The sequence below is a fragment of the Danio rerio genome, chromosome 7 (assembly GCF_049306965.1).
Source record: "Danio rerio strain Tuebingen ecotype United States chromosome 7, GRCz12tu, whole genome shotgun sequence".
NCBI lineage: Eukaryota > Metazoa > Chordata > Actinopteri > Cypriniformes > Danionidae > Danio > Danio rerio.
The window spans coordinates 44,260,512-44,281,438 of record NC_133182.1 but is presented as its reverse complement, the minus strand read 5'-3'; the positions used below and the strand labels follow the sequence as shown (position 1 = coordinate 44,281,438).

The following is a 20,927-nucleotide window of genomic DNA, read 5'->3' as shown; positions in this document are numbered from 1 at the left end:
AATGTAGTAGACTAAAACTAGACTAAAGGGGGTTTGGTGGTGTTTGATGGTGCGTGCTACGTGTCTGAAGAGCGAGGAGGGATGCGGTGGGGAGGGGTGAGAAGGGTGCGCGACGTATTTGAGGACTGGGAGGGAGACGTGTGATTTCCTTGAGATTATCACTCATTTGCAGGAAACTCCCGGGAGACTTGGGATATCTGGAATGACCTCTTACCCTACTCATAATTCTCTTTTTACATAGCTGTATGCATATTAAATATCTAAAAACACTGTGATATAGCCGCGCTCAGATTGTATCGCTTTTTCACTACAATCGATTCGCTCTAGAGTTCGTTTCAATTGAGCCAAGACCACCTCTTTCAGGCGATCTTGGACCGATTGTTTTGGCGCGGATCCGAGCGTGATTGCTGGATTCACATATGCCAAACGAACCGCACTAACTGGACAAATAAGACAGGTTCCGAAACAAGAGTCTAGGTGTAAAAACACCCCAAGACTTAAACTAAATCAAAATTTGCTTTCAAAATGAATACAAACATACAAAAACAACAACATATTACTGAAGATAGTGAAAACAATAAACACCCTTGTTGGTAAGTGTATCTGTGTATTGACATTAATCCACAACTAGTTTAAACAAATATATTATCTATAGCTATTTCACACAGTAATAAAAGCAGAATGACTTTACTGGTGAATTCAAATATGTGCTGTTTACACATAGCAGAAATCCAGCAATGTACTGATGTCACAACTCATTTCCGGGAATAATTGACCACTCATTCAAAAAAAGCCTTAAGAAAAGTATTTATAAATCTCTGAAACCTGCGTTTTACTGTGTGTATGATTGGGTATATTAATTGGATTTAAAAGGAACCATTCAAATGAAAATGTAATCATGCAGCTTTACTCTATATCAGGGGTGCCCTAGCTCGATCCTGGAGGGCTGGTGTCCTGCAGATTTTAGCTTCAACCCAAATTAAACATGTGAATCAGCTAATCAAGCTCTATACTAGAAACTTACAGGTAGGTAGGTGTGTTAAGGCAACTTGGAGCTAAACTATGCAGGACACCGGCCCTTCATGACTGAGTTTGAGCACCCCTGCTGTATATCTTTATTATTCTGCATTCCTTCACTTGAACTACATGTATTGCTAATAGTTAAATGTATTTCTCTGATGGTTTCTATGTTTTTTCTTATTGTTCAAATGGAAATTCCTGCCATACTATACATTACCTTTAATTGTACATATTTTGTCATTAGATTTGGTATTGTACTGACATCTCAGACTGCATGCATATCATCCTACAACAGATCGATGTTTTATTTTTTTTTTTACTTTATTTCAAGCTGTCGACGTCTCCACGCTTAACTGGCTTCTATCCAAGCATTATTATTCCACCGAGACTAAGAGAATCCAGCTTAAAAGCAAATAAAAGTGTTTTTGTTAAAAAAGGCTCAAAGGGCTTTTGAATCGTGAGTTGGACTTGTGAAATTCTGTGAGAAGAGATGCACATCAGTCCAGAGCCTTCTCAAGATTCCAGTCATTTAGCGATTTTTCTCCCCTGTGGTGAATAAAATGGAAAGCTAGGAACCTTCAAAGACACATCTAAAGTGCCAGAATACTGAATTAAAGCTACTTCGAAGTTTTAGAGATGAGTTTGCCCCATGCAACAAAGCCTGATGTGCTGCACTTTGTGTAGGATTTCAAGAATGCATTCTAAACAGAGGGCAGACTCTCGAAAGTTTAAAGTGGCAGCCTTTATTGTTTGTGTGCAGGGGATTTTAGGCGTCCACTTTAGTCATTGTAGAAGCAAACAGTTCCTGCTCAGTCAGTTTCCAACAATTTGATATGCTTGTCAAATGTCTGAATACATTTCAAATGTCTAAATGGGATCTGGAAAAGTTGGCAACCATGTCCTCTTTCCTGAGATCATTCCGGCAGATATACAGGCAATGGTGTGGATCACATACAGGATTAAATAAGTGCACCTCTTATGGAAGGGTGGCCCTCCCTCTGAATCTGTCACCTGCTTGAGTTCTGCATTAGTGGCAAATTGATTTCTTGGTGCAGTGAAGGCAGAGCCTGTGGAGATGCGGGCTCAAACCCAGAGGGGACTGCCATCTGTGGACACTCAATCGATGTGAGATTACACAGTGGAAAGAAAGATTGACAGCATCAGAAATAACGAAATAGGGAAAAGTATGAGGTATGTGATATGGCTTAAATTTTCAGGTGAAAAGTTACTGAGAAGATGTGCCCAACTATGATCCACCGTCCTCTGTTGTGTGCTTTGAGGGCACTTGGATGACAAACATTTCCGTAGTGTGTCAAATAAATCAGTACAGTAAAACTCCACTCACCTGCCCGCTGAAACAATTGGGTTCGAAACCTATAATAGAATACAGGATGTATGACGTGATTTCAGCAGGCGGGACATAGTGGAATAACTTTCTGTTTAAATGACCTTCACAAGGGTAGAGGATTTTGCTAATTACTATATACTGGTTCTACTGACCTTCTTTTGGCAAAGAAAAGAATTAAAAGGAGAGATGTGGGCCCTTAAAGCCCAATTTTAGCACATTGAAGGTCAGTACAAAGTTGCTGTGTCCCCTCCCAAGACTATCAATAATTTATACATTTGTAAAGGTACATCTCGGTTCCGCACCAATTTAGAGTTGGATCTATTCACATGAGGCATGCATATATATCCAGCCTTGAGGGAAGAACATATTTAACCCTTGGCTTAACAAGAGAGAATACTTTGCAAGTGAGTAACAGCCACTGATATTTTTGACATATAACTATATAGATAGATATCAAATATATGCAAAAACGTCTACATTTAAAAGAAGGAAACAATACGATTTTATGGATATATTACACAATATGAGGAATTTAATTTTAATCCAAAAAATAAAAAGAAACTTTGCATTGTTTTTTTTTTTATCAAAAGTAGTGCAAACTTGTTTTAAAGGTTCATAAAACACCAAAACACATTTTTTTGAGATGTTGGCAGTCCTATATATGTCCCATGTTGCTAAAAAACTATTAGGACACACACACACGTATATATATATATATATATATATATATATATATATATATATATATATATATATATATATATATATATATATAGCTAACAAGTGAAAATTGGTTGTTTTTGTGTTGTTTAGAGCAAATTTGTTCTTCTTGTTTAAAAAGAAATTCTGAAGCAACGTCACAGCGTTGAGGTCATTGTGTAAATTCCAGCGTGGAGACAAAAAGTGGTACAAAGTGACGTCATTGAGTTTTCAGCACATCTGTTCATTAGTTCATGAGAAGGACTTGGTTCAAACCAATCAGCGTGTTTTATTGTGAACGAGATGCAACTTCATTAATATTCATAATATAGCTTCGAACACTTTTTACGTGTTACAGTGTTCAGAGACACACCACTATGTGTTGCCAACAAGAATTTAAACAAATAGAAGAAGAATTGTTGACATGGGTCATTAGTGTTGCATTTTTAAATGTGCCGCAATGAAGGTTTTGTTTCCATTTCCCTGTGATGAAAGCACAGCTTGTGTGTAGACCCAAGCAGTTGGATTACAGTTACAGTTCTGTCCAAACAGCTTAAAAAAAATATGTATATTTTTTATGTATATGTATATTTTACAGGGTATGCACTGATCGGCCATGAATTACAACTCAAACTCTTTTTGTCAAAGATGACATTTATCTTTTAAATGAATTCATTCGTTCATTCATTCGTTCATTCATTTATTTATTCATTCATTCATTCATTAGTTAGAAATTTTAAACATTCAATTATACCTGAACTAAACTTCTCAAAACTAAAGCGCTCAGCCATGATTGAAAATGGATTTTTCGGCACCTTAAACGTCTGAGATGTGTGCAACTGCATAGAGGAACTTAACTAATTAGCTTTAAATAGCTTTATTCATTGTTTGAATAATTGACTCTGAAGTTAAATAACATATGGGGGGAAAGAATATTAAACCTTAAGAACAGGATTACTGAATTATCTGCTTCATTTCACAATTTGACTGACATGTTTGTTCAAGGGTGAAAACATAATTCAGTGCCAACATTTCTGTGATTCTGAGTTATTACACTGACAAATACACTGAGTTAACTATGACCAGCCATACCAAACTCAATAAAACACATTTGAATATATTTAATAATCAACAATAATTCAGTTAAAATGATTCTAATTGTTTAGTTTTGTTGTTTTTTTTTCAGACATTTTTGGGGGGCTTGAAAAAAACATGACCTTTAAGACTATACAAAATGAAACCACAAACGCAATGCTATACATTTTAGCTGAATATCTTTCAAAATTATAAACCTGTCTCTACACAGCCTGCACAACCTTGTGTAAAATCATCCAGAGCACAATCAATAGATTTGATTTGAACATTTAGAGGAAACATGATTTTACAAACAGTAATTTTTGAAACATATTTTACATTATATAACAAACAAAGTCATAACAATGCTTTGATGTCTCTTGATATCCCTTGGTTTTTAAAATTAAAGAAGTTAGGTATGAAAAGAGAGTCAGCTTTAAATAGGTGGGACTTGAGCTCTACATGGGCTGTATACACATCTAATGGATTTTGATCCATTTATTTTACGTCTTGTACAACCTATTGTTTTTTTATTAACGTTTACTCCTACCCCAAACCTAACAGTGACCTGTTGTGTTTTATTCATGTTTTCACCCATCACAACCCCAAACCTAACCCGTGCAGTAATTAAAAACTGCTATTATTGGTGTACATGTTCACAAAAATAATTCTATAAGTATATGCACTATTCTTTGCTGTATTTGTAACCTGTCTAGCCATTACCCAAACTACGGTACTTCACACTTGAAGGTCTCTGAGCTACAGCAATACATACTGACCGACTGGTAGTGGCTTTGGAGAAGAGGTTACACAAATTCATTGACAGGAAGATTAAATTTTTATTTTTTATACTTGTATGAAATAATATAATACACAAAATACTACTATAGTAAATAATAGGCTATTGGCTATTTAATTAAGAATTCATTGTCTTAATGTAATATATTTTTACAGATTCTTGTTGGAATTGATGCTGAACTCTTGCGCCACTTGCTAATTTGCTTTGGTAAGATTTCGATTACCCTCTCATATGCATTTAATGTAGAAAATAGGACTATAGCCTTTTTAGGTTTAAATGTCATCGCCATACCATGTGCAATAAATTCAAATTCAGTAAATAAAAACTACAATATAATATAATATAATATAATATAATATAATATAATATAATATAATATAATATAATATAATATAATATAATATAATATAATATAATATGACCTCTGATTTGTCCTGTTTACTTTAAACCTGGACGTTTTAAAACACATTTCTGTAATCTCTCAATGTAACTTCTGTTTTACAGTCTAGGATACATCCTCCATTTTATAAATATCAGGCTGTAAAGAATCTTATATTTCTTATTTTCTTTTCTACTGTTTTGAAAGATGGTCAGCTGAATTGTATATCATTGAGTTTTACAGTTTCATTTTGTAGTCTCGAGTCACGTTTTCCTCAAGCCCCCAAAAAATGTTTGAAATAACTAAAAAATTATATTAACTGCTTTTTGGTTATGTATTAAATATATTCAAATGTATTTTATTAAGTTTGGTATTGTTGGTCATTAGTTAGCTTACTGTATTTGTCAGTGTACTAACACTAGCTTTGTTTCACTCTTGAACAAACATGTCAGTCAAATTGTGAAATAAAACTGATAATTCAGTAATCCTGTACTGGTCTTAAAGTCTTAATGTCTTAAATTTTAAAAACTAAATTTTAGGCCTTAAAAAGTCACTGTAATATTGTATTGCAGGTCTAAAATCATTTTAACCATGTCTTAATTTTGCAGATTGGGCTGACATCCATCTCAGTAAAACCTTATTTTTTTATACCTAATTTTTTTTATCGCAAAGAGATACAATTCACATAAGCAATTCACAATATTCCCCATTAAATCGCCTATTCAGAGAAAGACAACTAAAAACAATTCAATGATTCCTCATGATAAAACCGGGCCATTAGAAAAAAAATCCTTAGTGTTTAACCCTGTAAAAGTCATTCTTAATGGTTTTAAAAAAAAACAGCAGTCATTTTTTTTTGTATTTAAAAGAAGTCTAATAGTCAATAGTAATTGACTAATAGTTAATAGTGATAAAAACATAGTCATCTTGCCTAAAACAAGGTAAAATTCTTATAAACATATAGGGCAAAATAGACTAGTCATCAAATAAACAGAAATGAATTACTACACATTTAAAGTCTGTCTAATCTGTCTATTTGATGACTATTCTAGTTGTGGGCTATTCTTAGATGTCTATTTGAGTTTCACTGTTAGCCCAAGTTTAGCCTTGTTTTAGCCAAGCTGCCTACGTTTAGAATCTACATTTACATAGATTATCTTCAGCAAAGTAAAAAGAAAATAGTAATCTACACCAACATAATTGTTCTTTTTTGGTGTTGCTTTCAAAATTGCTGTCAAAAACTTGTTTAAGTTGTATTGACCTCATTGTATAGGAACAGATTCTTAAAAGTAAGCTTACAAATCAATGCAAAAACTTCTATGAGCTATTAGAAATGTAAATGATTTTCCAACTGATGCTGATAACAAAAACAGGACAACCATCTCTATCTAAACCTTCAAAATAAATACTTGCATATAGACCTCTACTCCAACTCCATATAGTGATGGTATCATGAAGTCCTATTGAAATCATAAAAAAGACCACCCTTACTCAATGGAACTTCAGAGCACTTTTGAAAAAAAAAAATAAAAAATCCTGATACAGGTCATTAGACTTCAGCTGGCTGGGATCAGACAAAGTGACCATAAGCCATCAGACTAATCTGCTGATAGCGATGTGACAGGGTGGCCATTGTGACTTTCCTTTTCTCACTTCCATTCCTCAGAAGATGAATATATCACCAGTGTCTCCCATTAGCAGGGGTCATGAGCTCATTTCTGGATTCATGCTGTCATTCAACCTTTTTTTTCTTTCCGAGGTTAAAACAATTTGTACTTTCACTTGGAGCAGCTGAAGGCTCCCTATCCAACATTTAATTGGAATCCAGTCGTCTATTATTAATGAGCTTAGCCTTTATCTTCCTAAAACTCCAGCATTGTTTTGGAATGTTATGATAAATGCGTACGTAAATGCACACGCATTTGGACGATTGTTAGACTGTTGTTTCACTGCTTAAATAAGGCGTACTGGTTTTATAGGGGTTTTTTTTCGGTTGGCTGCTAGGTTGGAAAAGCAAGAAAAGGCTGTGCGTTCAGAAATATTCTTCATAATACGTTGTCCTTTACTGGCAATGATTCCATTCAAAACCTAATGGGATAATTGGAGAGAAAAGGCTTCAAAACAAAGGGAGAGTGGGAGAGATAGAAAGGGAGAGAGAGGAATGGAATAAAAAAAGAAAAAGAGAACATTTTATGGTCCGATAGCTTTGATGATTCAGAGCTGACCTATGCTTTAGTAGCACTTGAGGCAAATAATTCATTCAAGCTTATTCTCTTCTCTCGAATTTAAACTCTGCACCTGCTATGAAGACTCAATCACTTTTTGATTTCAAAGACTTTGGGGCTGGTCCATGGGTTCTTGTGTTTAAAATCACCTCGATGCAGTGGAACAGAACAAACGCCGGGTGCTAATGGTGAGTTTTTTAAGGGGCCATGAAATGAAGAAATGACATTTCCCTTGATCCTGGGACACATAAGAGGTTGTTAAACTATAAAAACATCCCAGAACTCAAAACTTTGTCTAAAAACAGCTTATATTGAAGGCAAGTTGCCAAAATGACAGGTTGTGACATTTTAATTATATTTAATTGACATATTTCTGTAATACGTTTAATATAAAGTCAGTTATTTTTTTTTCTTTATGTATTTTAAATGATCTCAAAGAACAAAGATTACCTGTAAATATATAAATAATAAAATAAAATGTAATTAATGTAGCAAAAAAAAAAAAAAGGTTTTAGTCAAATTTCCATCTCAGTTGTATACATGTAGTTCATGGAATTAAATTTTAATTAAATGGGTGGTCCACTATGATATCATGTTTTAAACTTAGGTTGATGCGTAATGTAGCTGCGTGAACATAAACAACATTTCTGAATGTAAGATACTCAAACTTCAATGCAAAGGGAGACATTGGCTCTTATAGAGTTAGCTTAGCAAAGCCTACAACGAACGGATTTGAGGACTACAAAAAAATACATCAGGGCCAGGGGCATTGCTAGGGTCGAAAGGGATAAGGGGCTTAGCCCCAAAGAAGTCCACCCTAATATGGATGAAGGCATCCAGCTATTGCTAAAGTTGAATGAAAATAAGATCTGATTAAACTGAAGAAGGCTTTAACTGATCATTTACAGTACATGAATGCAACAATAAATGGTTTATATGCATTCTTTCAGCCATTTTAAGTATTTTCATAAGAAAGTCGATTTATAATTTGATGATAACTGACTGATAGGCAACAAGACTTTTGTTAGTGTGCAGTATTTAATTATTTATTTAATTATTTATTCGCTCACTGTTTACATCACAGTGTGAACTCTGATTAAGGTCAAGCAAAGACCCTCAGCTCAGGCCACCATTCAACCGAGGGCATGTCTAAAGCGGTCTGGAAATCATTTTTAACGGGCCATTTCCTTTAGCTTTCTAAACATTTAATTATGACTGATTGTGTCCTCTGCTTTGCCTGAAGGACATTTATCTTGTTGGAGGTTTGACAGCTTCCCAGGCTTGTGTGCCACTGTAGGAGATGCTGTGTGCGTAGTGGTTGATGTGCCGATAGGGGGGTGGAGATATGATGGGGGTTGTTTTTGTGTTCTTTGTCCTCTGCTTTGCTTTGATTTTCGGATGCTTTGGTTTAAAGAACCCCCTCATGAGCACAAATGGTCACACTATTTAATATGTTGACACAAAAGAGTAATGACTTTATTTCGACGCTGTACGCCAACAGCTGAAATGGTTTTCACTGTAAAGAACACGAAGGATGATCGATAGCAGAAAGCTTGTCTTGAACCAGTCGCTATGTGTTTGATCTGACTCCAGTGATCATTAGCTAATCCCTTCCAGGTGTCCGGTTTTTGCTGCAGACGTTCCAAGTGTAGCAATCCTGGTGTTCGCCTCTCCTAGGGGAAAGAGAAAGTGAACTTTTTAACTGTCAGGCTTTTGTGGCGTTCCGTTTGTTGCTAAGATTTGCCTCTTGGATGCTGGGAGGAAATGAGTGGATGTTTTCTGACTTTCTTTTTTTAAGTTATACCTCCTGAAATGTCTTAGCGGTTTTACTCACAAAGACTTACAACATAACACACGGGAGGTCTCATGCCCTGGTTTTTCAATTCAGAAATAGACTTCTTTTTTAGAAGCAATTTTGACAAATTAAACTAAAGCTGAAAACCCCTGGCTGCAGAATTTCTTCTTAATTTAAGTATTGGATGAGACCTGTTAAAGCTCATGGTGATTCACATGGAAATTACTTTTTTTTTCTTCTCCGCTTTACATATATGAGCTGCATTTGGCAGATAATTGTCAAAGTAGTTTACGGTATGTTGCAGTCAAGGTAGACGTTTTATAAGCTCTTGATGTGCATAATTGTGCCAAGCTGACTGAGCTACAGTTCCTTGCACAGGATGTTGTTTCTAAAGTGCTGAGCAGTTAAATTATGTTTTCAGATTACAATCATCACTTGTAATTAAATTTTGTTATGTTTTAAAATGTTTACAGTCAGATTGCTGTTTTAATCAGATCCCAAACAAAGTACTTGTAATTAGATTAGATTGCATTTCAAAAGGATCAAAACCTGGAACATCATATACGTGCATGCCATATACAGTATACATATCTCAGTCGGACTTTTGAAAATTTGGGGAAGATTTTCTTATGACAAATTTTTTAACAAATATTTCGATTTGATTTGCTATTTATTTTGAGTCAAGCTAGTCATTATTGTAGTCCAATATTCTGTATCGTAGCTTCTTACTGCTAAAATGCAGTGTGTTAAAAAAAGGAACTCAAAAGATTGATTATATTACTCCAACGTTTGTTTTTAAACATTCAGAAATTAAACACTCATTTTTCTATAGCACAAACAGTAGTGAGTTATGGCATTAGTTATCACCTGGAGCCTGTGGTGCTTTTAGGGTGCTGGAAGCTGTGTTCCTTGTGCTGTGGCAACAATTCTGTGACAGCTCTTACAACTGACCTGTTTGTTCAGTGTCTGTAACTTTGAAACCAAATTATTCCCAGATTACCGACGTGCTGTTTTTTTTTTTTTCTTTTTTTTTGATATTATTTAGTCTATTAAAGCTTCTAAAGCGTCACCATCGTCCCACTTGTCCGTGCTTTCCTGTTTGTTTTTATTGTTTTTATTGTGTGTGTTCCTCAGTTCGGTTGTGCAATTCTGATTGGGCAGAATGAAAGTGAGCTCACTCAATTGGTTAGTAGGACCGTCACACACATGACAGGAAAATGGGTGTGGGAAATGATATAATACATATATATTTCATATTGCAGTCTCTTGTGATTAGTTAATTACAACATTTCAAATCACAATTGCGATTCGATTTCGATGAATCACACTACCAATGGCGGGTGTGGTATATAACAAAGTTTGCAGCTGCATGTCTGGCTCCGCCTTTTAGTACCCTTTTGTCATGCTAGGTACCCTTTAGAAATGGTACACAGAAAGTAATATGGTTTGGTTCGCTTTTTGGTACCTTTTGACAGTGGAAATGGTCATAAAAGCATACCGACCCATACCGTACTGTACCACTCAGTGGAAACGGGCCATTACAGTTTACTTCGATGGGGATACCTTTTATTTTCTTTATATACCAATCACTTTTTGAAACCACTTTTTTACCACATGTAACACCGTAATGTAATTTGACTTGAGCTGTATAAGAGAATCCCCATGCAGGATGACATATACTTTAAGGTACACCTCTGACAGTGATACATTGCCCTGGAAATTTATCCACGCAGGTTTAAGACCCACTACATTTGAGCAGTAGCTTCATACAGAGCATTAAAACAAGTCTATGCCCTCAGGAAGTGACCTGTCAGAAGGAATAATGGCTGCCCGCAGCTTCTCCAACAGAGATACTTGCTATTTGTCACCTGGATGTGTTTTCTTGGCTCTACTCCAACTCCCACATTACCTTAACCAAGTCTCTTTATTTGTGCCGTGATTTGACTTCAAACGAAGCAATAACTGGCTCCAGTTGTCCCTCACTCCATATACTTTATGTACTGCCAAGCCATTTCATTTTTCCCTTGTCCACGTCTGTGTATATCACTCCCATGTTGAACGAGTCTTCAGATCTATAGCATGGCAACTCCTGTAGACACAGTGATGACTGCATAGTGTACGTCAATAAAGAGCTGCTTCTTATTGCAGTGGTAAGAGATCATTTGGGTAATCAAAAGTGGCTTGTCTCGTTTTTGGATGATAATGGGGCGGGTGTGGATGGCAATATTGTGAGCTGTCAGCTCTGATGGATGGCAGGGTCTGCTGTCAATATTTTTTCGTGGCAAAAGATGAATGATGCGTTTAGCCATAGATAAACTATGAGTCTGTGATCTGTGGGGTTTGCGGTGACAGCGGGGCTAATTTGATACCTGAAATAAGTTATTGAGGATAAAACGAGGCCTCTGAGGACCAATGGATCTATGCTGAGGGTATTGTATTTCTTCATTAAATGTATGGCAGTTGTATTTGTTAAAATAATAAAAGCAAAACAAAGGAATCTTTATAAGGTTTAATGGTAATCATCTGAACATTTAAGTATAATCTGTACCTATTACAAACAGTTTTTTTTTTGCTCCACTTCAGCCTATATGCACTTATAATCTGAATATATTGTACTGTCCTGTTTATGGAATTTTTTTTTTTTATTATCTGGCGGAAATGCCAGATAATGCATTTTAAATAAATTGCTTGGCAATCTAACAGATTTATTTTGTAAAGAGTAATCCAACATTTGACTGTTATCCAAATTACAGCATTGTTACCATTATTGACAATTAAATGCAGCAATATATATTTGATATATTGTATAATTTTCTGTAATCGAGCTCACTGATTAGGCTCTTTCATCTATAGGACCTGCTGGTGTGCGGAGGGAGTGGGGTACATTACCAATGATGATAGTTGTGTGTGTGTTTCCGTGTGTGTGTGGACTTGTACAACCACATTTACCCATAAAAAACAGGCGATAACATGAGCTCTAATTTCAGAAAAGGAGATTACATTAAAGTGTTCTGACCAGACAATGCAACAAACATTATTTAATGTGTTCCTCATGATTAGTGAACCAAGCACGGTGGTGCGTAGGCCATATTGGAATTGCTCCATTTCTTCCTTTTCTCTAGAATGAATCAAATTTTTGAGGGTCTAAACATGCTTAAAAACTCTAAACTTTGCACATAAATAAGAAGTGGTGAAAATTTCAGTTTGTTATAGGTTTTGGAAGGTTCCCCCAAGCTACGTTTGACACAAAGCAAGTCAAAGAAAATTTGTCGTAATGTTCACAATATAGTATAACAAGACTCTACAGCTGGTGCATGTGCTGCTTTTTAAAGTCCATGAAGCAGTTCTTAACAGCTTCAGCTGAGTGTGTTAGCAATCAGCGCACATTCGAAACAGGTGTGAGTGTTTGGTGCATGACAGGATTTGTAGTCCATATGGTGACAGAATTGTAGTCCCGAGTGAAAGTAAATGATTCCCTGCGATAGGGCTGCACAATTAATCGTAAAAAGATCGGGATCTCGATTCGACCCCCAAGACGATATTAATCCAGCATTTCTACGATTCTGTCAATCATATTTTCAAGTTCAGGAGTGAAGCAATGTTGGCTGGCACAGAGTGATCGTTTAGACCATTCCAAGTCTATACAAAATTTTGCATTTTAACCAACAGCACAGCTACACAAAGCCTATTGCTGTTTTACCACATGTTTGAGAATAACAATAATAATAGCCCACTGTTTATTTTACATCAACAAAATCATGAGAAAATCGTGATCTCAAAATCACAATTCTCATTTTAGCCAGAACCGTGCAGCTCTAGCGATCCACAAACCTGTATTGCTGGTGATTGTGACACCCGTGAGTCTAGTCACAGTTTGTTTTGCCTTCTGATTGGCCCGTTGTCCACCAGGGTTTTACACCCGTAGAACACCCGTATACATGCTAACAAGGAAACATTAGTGTCTGAGGTTCACAGTAAGCCCATTTCCATGTACTGATCCTTTTGCTATTATACTATGCTCTGGTATACTCAGATTTCCAATATAGGGCACCTTTAATGTCATCAGCTTAGCGAGTCTGATTGTAGGATGTGTTGAGAGAGCACGGAAGTGAAACTTTTCACTACAGTTATACCAAGATTTAAACATGAATGAATATTAGAAAGTTTGTTGAAGTATCTATTTTCATCCATTCGTCCATCCTTCTATGACTTATTTGTTAACCGGTTGTGGTCTGTGCAATAATTGTTAAAAGTTCTAAATCATTTATTATTTTTCTTTGGTCCACTTATGGAATATTGTTGATTTTTAAAACAAATAGTTGGTTTGATAAATGTCTTTCACATGTCCCACAGCAGCATTACTATAGAGTGGAGAACAGGTTACATTGCTATGAAAAGGAAACTGAATTTAATAAATTATTGGTATTAAACAAACACAATAGTTAATTTCATTAGTAATTGGTTACTATCAAAATGATGCAATTCAGATTCTAATTAGAGAGAGAGAGAGAGAGAGAGAGAGAGAGAGAGAGAGAGAGAGAGAGAGAGAGAGAGAGAGAGAGAGAGAGATTTCTTTAAGATAAAGAGTTTGTGAAAAAAGTGTTTAAAAATGTTTTGTAATTTTGATCTCGATTTTTATTTTAAGGTATGATAAGACACTTAGCTCAAGAGGTGAGACGATACAAAATATTGGGTTCACCAGAATATGACAAAATATATGACTAAAATAGTTATGCAGATTTATGTGTTGTAACTAATCATCTTGTAATAAATATCACTTCAGTTCTGCTTTCTGAGATTGAATTATCATTTGTGGTGAGCTACTTCAATATTCAAGGTTTTTCCAGTAACTCAACTGACTGGCTTGTCCCTTGTATAATTTCACTACAGTCTCTTAAGACGTTAGAGCCATGCATAAATGATGTTTTTCTATAACTCCTGTTTAAGACTGTGTGACCTCCTACAGATCTCCATATAGAACATACTTTCTTAGGCTACATTTACACTGCAGGCATATATGGCTTAATCCTTTTTGCTTTTATGTTACCCAGATCTGTTTTTGTCATGACAAAACTGCATGGAATCTGATTTTTTTCAATTCTAATGTATGGCACTTCCACATATGGCATTTAATCCAATACAGCTCTTATGTTTTGTAGTGTGACCACAATGTGAGCAGTCATGTCAGAATTCATACAACTTTTAAATCACTTTTGATCGACATGCACCATAATTCTGCACCGGCACATAATACAAACATCCTCTTCCTCCTCAGCAGCTGCTCATTAACCCTTGATGAGTTTAGTATACTGATGTCATCAATCTTAGCGGTTCTCTGGAGTAAACAATCACAGCAGCGTGAACATTAGGTAATGAACATTAGGTGTGAACATTAGAACATTCAGAGCGTCATGTGATAAGCTGCTAAATTCAAATCTGCTTTTCCTGTGAGGGCTTGCATGGAGCCAGAGAAAGACACACATGAGGCATGTCATAAAACACAACTTGTCAGTGTTTACAGTCACAAGACACAAATTTTGAGAAAGGTCTGGCTGCAGATTTGCACTTGCATGCTCAGACTTGCTTCCTCTGCAAGTGACATCATTTACAATCGCCACCTGTGGCCGCTTGCATGAAAGTCCTTCAGCAAATTAACTTAAGGGAGTCCCTGAGGGTAAAAAATCCCTGAGGTAAGGGATATTATTAATATCGTTGCAACAAACTTCTGATCTGTCACCCTTACCTAAGTGCCTTTTTTTTTTTTTAACCGATTCACTGTAGTGAATGTGAATTCACACACAGACACAGAATGTGTATGGGTATTTCCCAGTACTGGGTTGCAGCTGGAAGGGCATCTGCTGTGTAAAACATATGCTGGATAAGTTGGCGGTTCCTTCTGCTGTGACGACCCCTGATGAATAGAGCAACTAAGCCAAAAGAGAATGAATGAATGAATGAATGAGTGAATGAGTGAATGTGGTACTACCATGCAATTTTTTTTATAAAAAAGTGTAAAATTGTATTATATTTAAGCAGGACACAACATCTCCAATTTATATAAATGTATTGTCAGGCTGTGCATGTATAAAGTGCACAGGTGATAGAATTTGAATGGATGGATGCATGAATGAATGCATGAATGAATGAATGAATGAATGATTAATAGGACTCATAAAGTTACTAATATTGTCTTTATGTAAAATCTGTCAAAATACTGCCATTTCAACATTTTTTTTTAATCAACACCCTTCCGCACGCCAGTGTGTAATATGTCTCCCAACACAGCACAGTGAAAGCACTCATCCACTTTTTAATCAGCATGTTTGGTGTGGAGGGACCCTGGTGCAATAATGGCAACATAATGCATGCACCATGTTCCAGAAGCTCAAGGCACCAGCCATATGCCAGCCTTTATCTCTGGAGTGAGGCAGAGAGAGAGAGAGAGTGATCGATAGGGCATCTCCCCCACTCAGGGGAAATAAGTGGCTTTGGTTTCCTGCTGGAGCCACCATGCATTGAAAATCATGCTGAAGTCCACAAGTTTCATCCATCCCCCCTTTAAATGAGCAATGTGGAAACATGCAGGATTCCCCTGATCACTCGTAATTTCCATTCTTAGCTAATTAGTTGAAATAACTAGTCCGTTCTATTGGATGCATATATAAACAGACCTTCTGAATATTTGTATGAAATTATTTATAAAAAAAAAAAAATATATATATATATATATATATATATATATATATATATATATATATATATATATATATATATATATATATATATATATTTTGTGGGGGCCGTTATCGACGTTAAAGTGCTGCATTAATGCGCGATATATTGAAAATATCGCCCTTAATCTATTCTCTAATTTGGGTTGGGAACTGAGTTTTTTCTAACAAGCTATGATGACTTTAGCTTATATATTTTAGTGTGGTTGTATTGCTGACTGGTGAGCCTTCTGGCAAAAAAGTGCCCTTCTGAATCAAATCAGCAGGATGCCTGACTTTAACTGTAGTTCGGCAGTTTCACTTTAACTCATGAAGATTTCATTCATGCACCCGTGACAAACTGGGGTATTAGACTTAAGAACTAGTGAGAGTGTTATGGAGTTTAATAACGCACGCCAAATGGTAAAAAAAAACAAACTTTTTCATTTTGCGGTGTGTGTGTGTATGTGTGTGCGCGGTTCTTTACTGACAGCCGCGTGTGTGGATCGGTCCTTATCTGACAGCCAGCCGCATGTGTGGATCATTTGCTTGGTCAAAATATGGCAAAGTCCTACATGACGGTAATAGTTTGATAGCGATATTTACTTCAATAATGCCACTATTATATGCATACTCCCGGTCTTAATTCCATTACTGTTTGGTTCAGTTATGACTTTAGTCGCACTAAGGTAATTAAACATTTCTGATTACATGGTAGAATCTTAATCTGAGTATTGCTTTATTCACATTGAAATCATATTAAATTATTGTTGCCCATGTAAACATACTCAATGTTTGACACACTGTCACTGTGAACTTGCGTTTGCGAAGCAGCATTTTCGTACGTAAATGATGTGCGTACATAAAAAGCAAGTATGAAATCGCTGTTTGGATCTTATGTAGGCCTACAGTTCCAAATTCATGTTTAACTGAAAAACCAGTTAGTAAACACAAGTACATTTTATTGAACATAATTTATTTTCATCCCCAATTATCATAGTAGAACAGTTTCTCAAGCAGTTTGTGATGCCTTTTGGAAACAGGAGATGAGCCCCTGGTCTAATGCGCCACCTGGCTTGAGAAACCCGTTCTCAAAGACTTATTATTTGGGTAGCACACATATTCTGAATGCCTCCGGCAGAATTTAAATGAGCCATTTTAATCTAGATTAATGTAGATTAATTTCGAAATGAATTTAGATTAATCTAGATAAAAAAATAAAAATTAAAAAAAAATCTATGCCCACCTATAATATATACATTCTGGGGTTTCTTTTTGCTAAATTTTCTGTTTACTTGTTTGAGTTTGATCACTGCTTGGTCAATTTAGTAAAATTTGGCACCTGTATGTACATGCATTTTGTTAAGTACTTATATGAGCACTCGTGTGTGTGTGCGTGTGTGTGCGTTTGTGTGTGTGTGTGTGTGTGTGTGTATGTATGTATATATGTATATATATATATATATATATATATATATATATATATATATATATATATATATATATATATATATATATATATATATAATAAAATACTGTACTAGGTGATTTCATGCATACAGTGCATCCGGAAAGTATTCATAGCGCTTCACTTTTTTCACATTTTTTATGTTACAGCCTTATTCCAAAATGAATTGAATTCATTTATTTCCTTAAAATTCTACAAATCACACCATAATGACAATGTGAAATATATTTATATTCCATATCGTATATTCCATCATTGAAGATTTCTTAAAAATTGTGTAAAAAACTCATCTCGTCTTGAATCTTCCTGAATCTCATGTCTCATCTAAGCGTCTCGTGACAGTCATACCTCTAACTGCTGTTATTTTCTTCAATGAATCTCTAGATGATTTTATTTTATCTTTTATAATTTTATTTATTAAATATTATATTTTAAAATGTATTTAATCATACAAAAGAATCAGAAGCAACAAGTCTTTAAATAGGCCGAAACATTAAAGTAGAAAAGGTGACAAGAACTGAACTTGTCTAAGTTGACACAACATTTGTGTTAAACGTGTGCAAATGAGGCATGTGCCCAGAGGACACAGGTAGGGCCCTGCAGAGCATTCGGAAGCTCAGGCGGCACAATGCCTAATTTGCATTACAAGGACGCAGTTTCCCTCAGGCCAGAGAGATGGCAGAGTCGTGCTCCACACCCACACTCTTCTGATGAATAAATAATACTTCTCCACCTCACATCTGAATGATCAGAGTGTAAGTTCTTCAGGACGTAAATAGTCAAGTAATGGAGTGACACATCTTACAGTAAGTATTTCTCTGTCTAGGGAAGAAGGTTGGGTCAGGTTGATAACAATAGTGGGAGGTTTGGGAAATCAGCGGAAGGCATCTTAAAGGTTTCCCCCTTAAGGCTCCACTGAAAGTAAGACAAGTCTCTTGAGTGTAAAATAAAACCATGTGTATCAAAATTTAAATGATGGAGGTGAGAAGTATGAGTTTGTTGAACTTGGGCATTGTGCAAAAAAAAAAAAAAAAAGTGTTCATAAATTTGGTGTCGAAATGTATGTCAACAATTGAGTTAATTGCAGTTCATTTTTACGTCTATAGGCAGCATGGTGGCTCAGTGGTTAGTACTGTCGCCTCACACTGAGAAGGTCACTGGTTCGAGTCCCAGCTGAGCCAGTTGGCATTTCTGTGTCTGAGTGTTTGTGTGGGTTTCATCTAGGTGCTCTGGTTTCCCCCACAGTCCAAAGACATGCGCTAAATAAATTGAATAAAACTAAATTGTGTATGAGTGTGTGTGAATGTGTATGGGTGTTTCCCAGTACTGGGTTGCAGGTGGAAGGCCATCCATTGCATAAAACATATGCTGGAGTAGTTTGTGGTTCATACCGCTGTGGCAATCTCTGAAATAGAGACTTAAGCTGAAGGAAATTAATGTTTAATTTGAAAATGGGGTCATTAAAAGTCTTGCTTAAGGGTCACAATTTCTTGCAATTCCTTTTCTGTGGAAGCTTTTTAAGCCTATCCTCTGAGAAAACATCCATGTCTGAAAGTATTTCGGATCACAGTACAAAAAAAAAAAAGAAAAAAAAATTGAAGGCATAATTAATTAATTGGCAAGTTATTACTCAAAATAAAGCTCCTCAAAGTTATAACAAATGGTCTACAGCCAAGAGTGTAATGAAGTTTTGTGGGGGATGTGCGGGGGGAAAAAAGTATGTATATATCAGTAATGAAAATGTCAACTTTAATTAAGTAATTAAAAGTACCCAGAAACAGCAGACTTCAAGAAGAAATAGTTTATTAATAAATAAATAAATAATTAAATACTGTGTATATCATCGTATATGTTATTGTTTTTATGTGATCATTATATAGTAATATTGGTAATATGTCTGTGAAAAAAAAAAGTGTAGGCCAACTTTCTTTTCATACAGTTGCTTCAGAAAGGAGATGTAGATACATGCTCCTAAAATTCAAGATATTGGGGCAAGCAAGGCTTAATTGAGTATCAGTCTTATATTTGCGTATTCACACCAGCAATGGCAAAATTACTGGCAGTTTTTCTGTAAGGGATCATGTGTGAACAGACCCTTTTTTTAGTAATCACACAGCAGAAATGAGTAACAATGGGAATCTAAAAGTGTGTTGATATTAAAAATGCACCTAATTTTCAGCCACCGAAAATGTATCAGCCGAAAATATGTTATGCTGTGCAATAGACATTTTAATTTTTGTGGCTTCAGTCATTGTTGGAGTACTCTCTTAAATCTAGAAGCCCTAACAACTTATATTGAAATGTATATAGTTATCTTTCAATGTGGAAAAATAATTATCAAGATTACATTTTTGCCCCGCTATACGTCATCAAATGTGTAAACATTTAGCTGCGGTTCGTGATTCTGCCCTGTCTCTGGGACAAAGCTAGTGCATGAATACGAAAGCTTTAAGTAAAAGTGAAACCATCAACAAAAGCCAGACCCCTTCTCTGTTCACAAATACAAGTGCAGCCGTTTAGAGACCGCTTCTGGTTATATCATGTCAGAATTTACTGGTGTTTTGGAATAGATGTGTGTGGTCTTTTCTGGGAAAAAAAATAAAAATCTTTGATTGTGGAAACAGTGGATTGTTTGTGGATTGTGGTTAACACTGTTTAAAACAGTCTAATGAGTTCAATATTATGTGTTTTTTTGATCTTGAATATCAATTGCAAGGATTGCAAATGTGATATTAATTTTATCAAGCACTACAGTATGAAAGAAGTTCATATTCTGTTATGTTTAAGCTTAGCATTGTATTATGCTCAGTTGTGCTAATGACAATGATGTTATTAAAGTATGATACTATAATAACAGTAATAATAAACTGTATTTTTCATATCACCTTTAAACATAGTATCTCAAAATGCCTAAAAAAAGTACCATCTTACTTACTCCCACGGCCATTTATATCAAAGTTGATATTTTGCCGCATCATATTAGTGTTTCGTAGCATCTACTTTTTTTTTTTTCTTTATGAGGTGGGTTGTTAGCCCAACACTCAACCCCCAACTTAAAGGACCAAGACTGCAGTCTCCACACAGAAATGTCAACTGACCCTCCTGGGGCACAATCAAGCAACCATCTTGCTGTAAGGCCAAAGCACAACCCACTGTGCCACTGTTTTGCCCAGAAAAGTGTCATTAATAATTGATAAATGATATTGATATAAATTAATTTCAAATTTTCATATAAAAAAAAAATCTTAAAAATCATCAATCAAGCAAGCACTGATGCATTTTGCCATATTGTGTACATTTACTCACTTTAAAACCCAAAATATATACAAATGTTTATAGAATTATTTCCAGTATAATTCCCATTTCCTGAAGAATTCTCTAGACAGTTTTCTGCTGTATTTAGTGAAACA

General features: G+C 35.5%; 1 long non-coding RNA gene across 9 annotated transcripts in view; it reads left to right on the top strand.

Moving 5' to 3' along the window:
* Positions 1–20,927, top strand: part of LOC108190697 (uncharacterized) — a 135,382-nt gene that overhangs the window by 825 nt on the left and 113,630 nt on the right. The gene's annotated exons all lie outside the window — the stretch shown is intronic.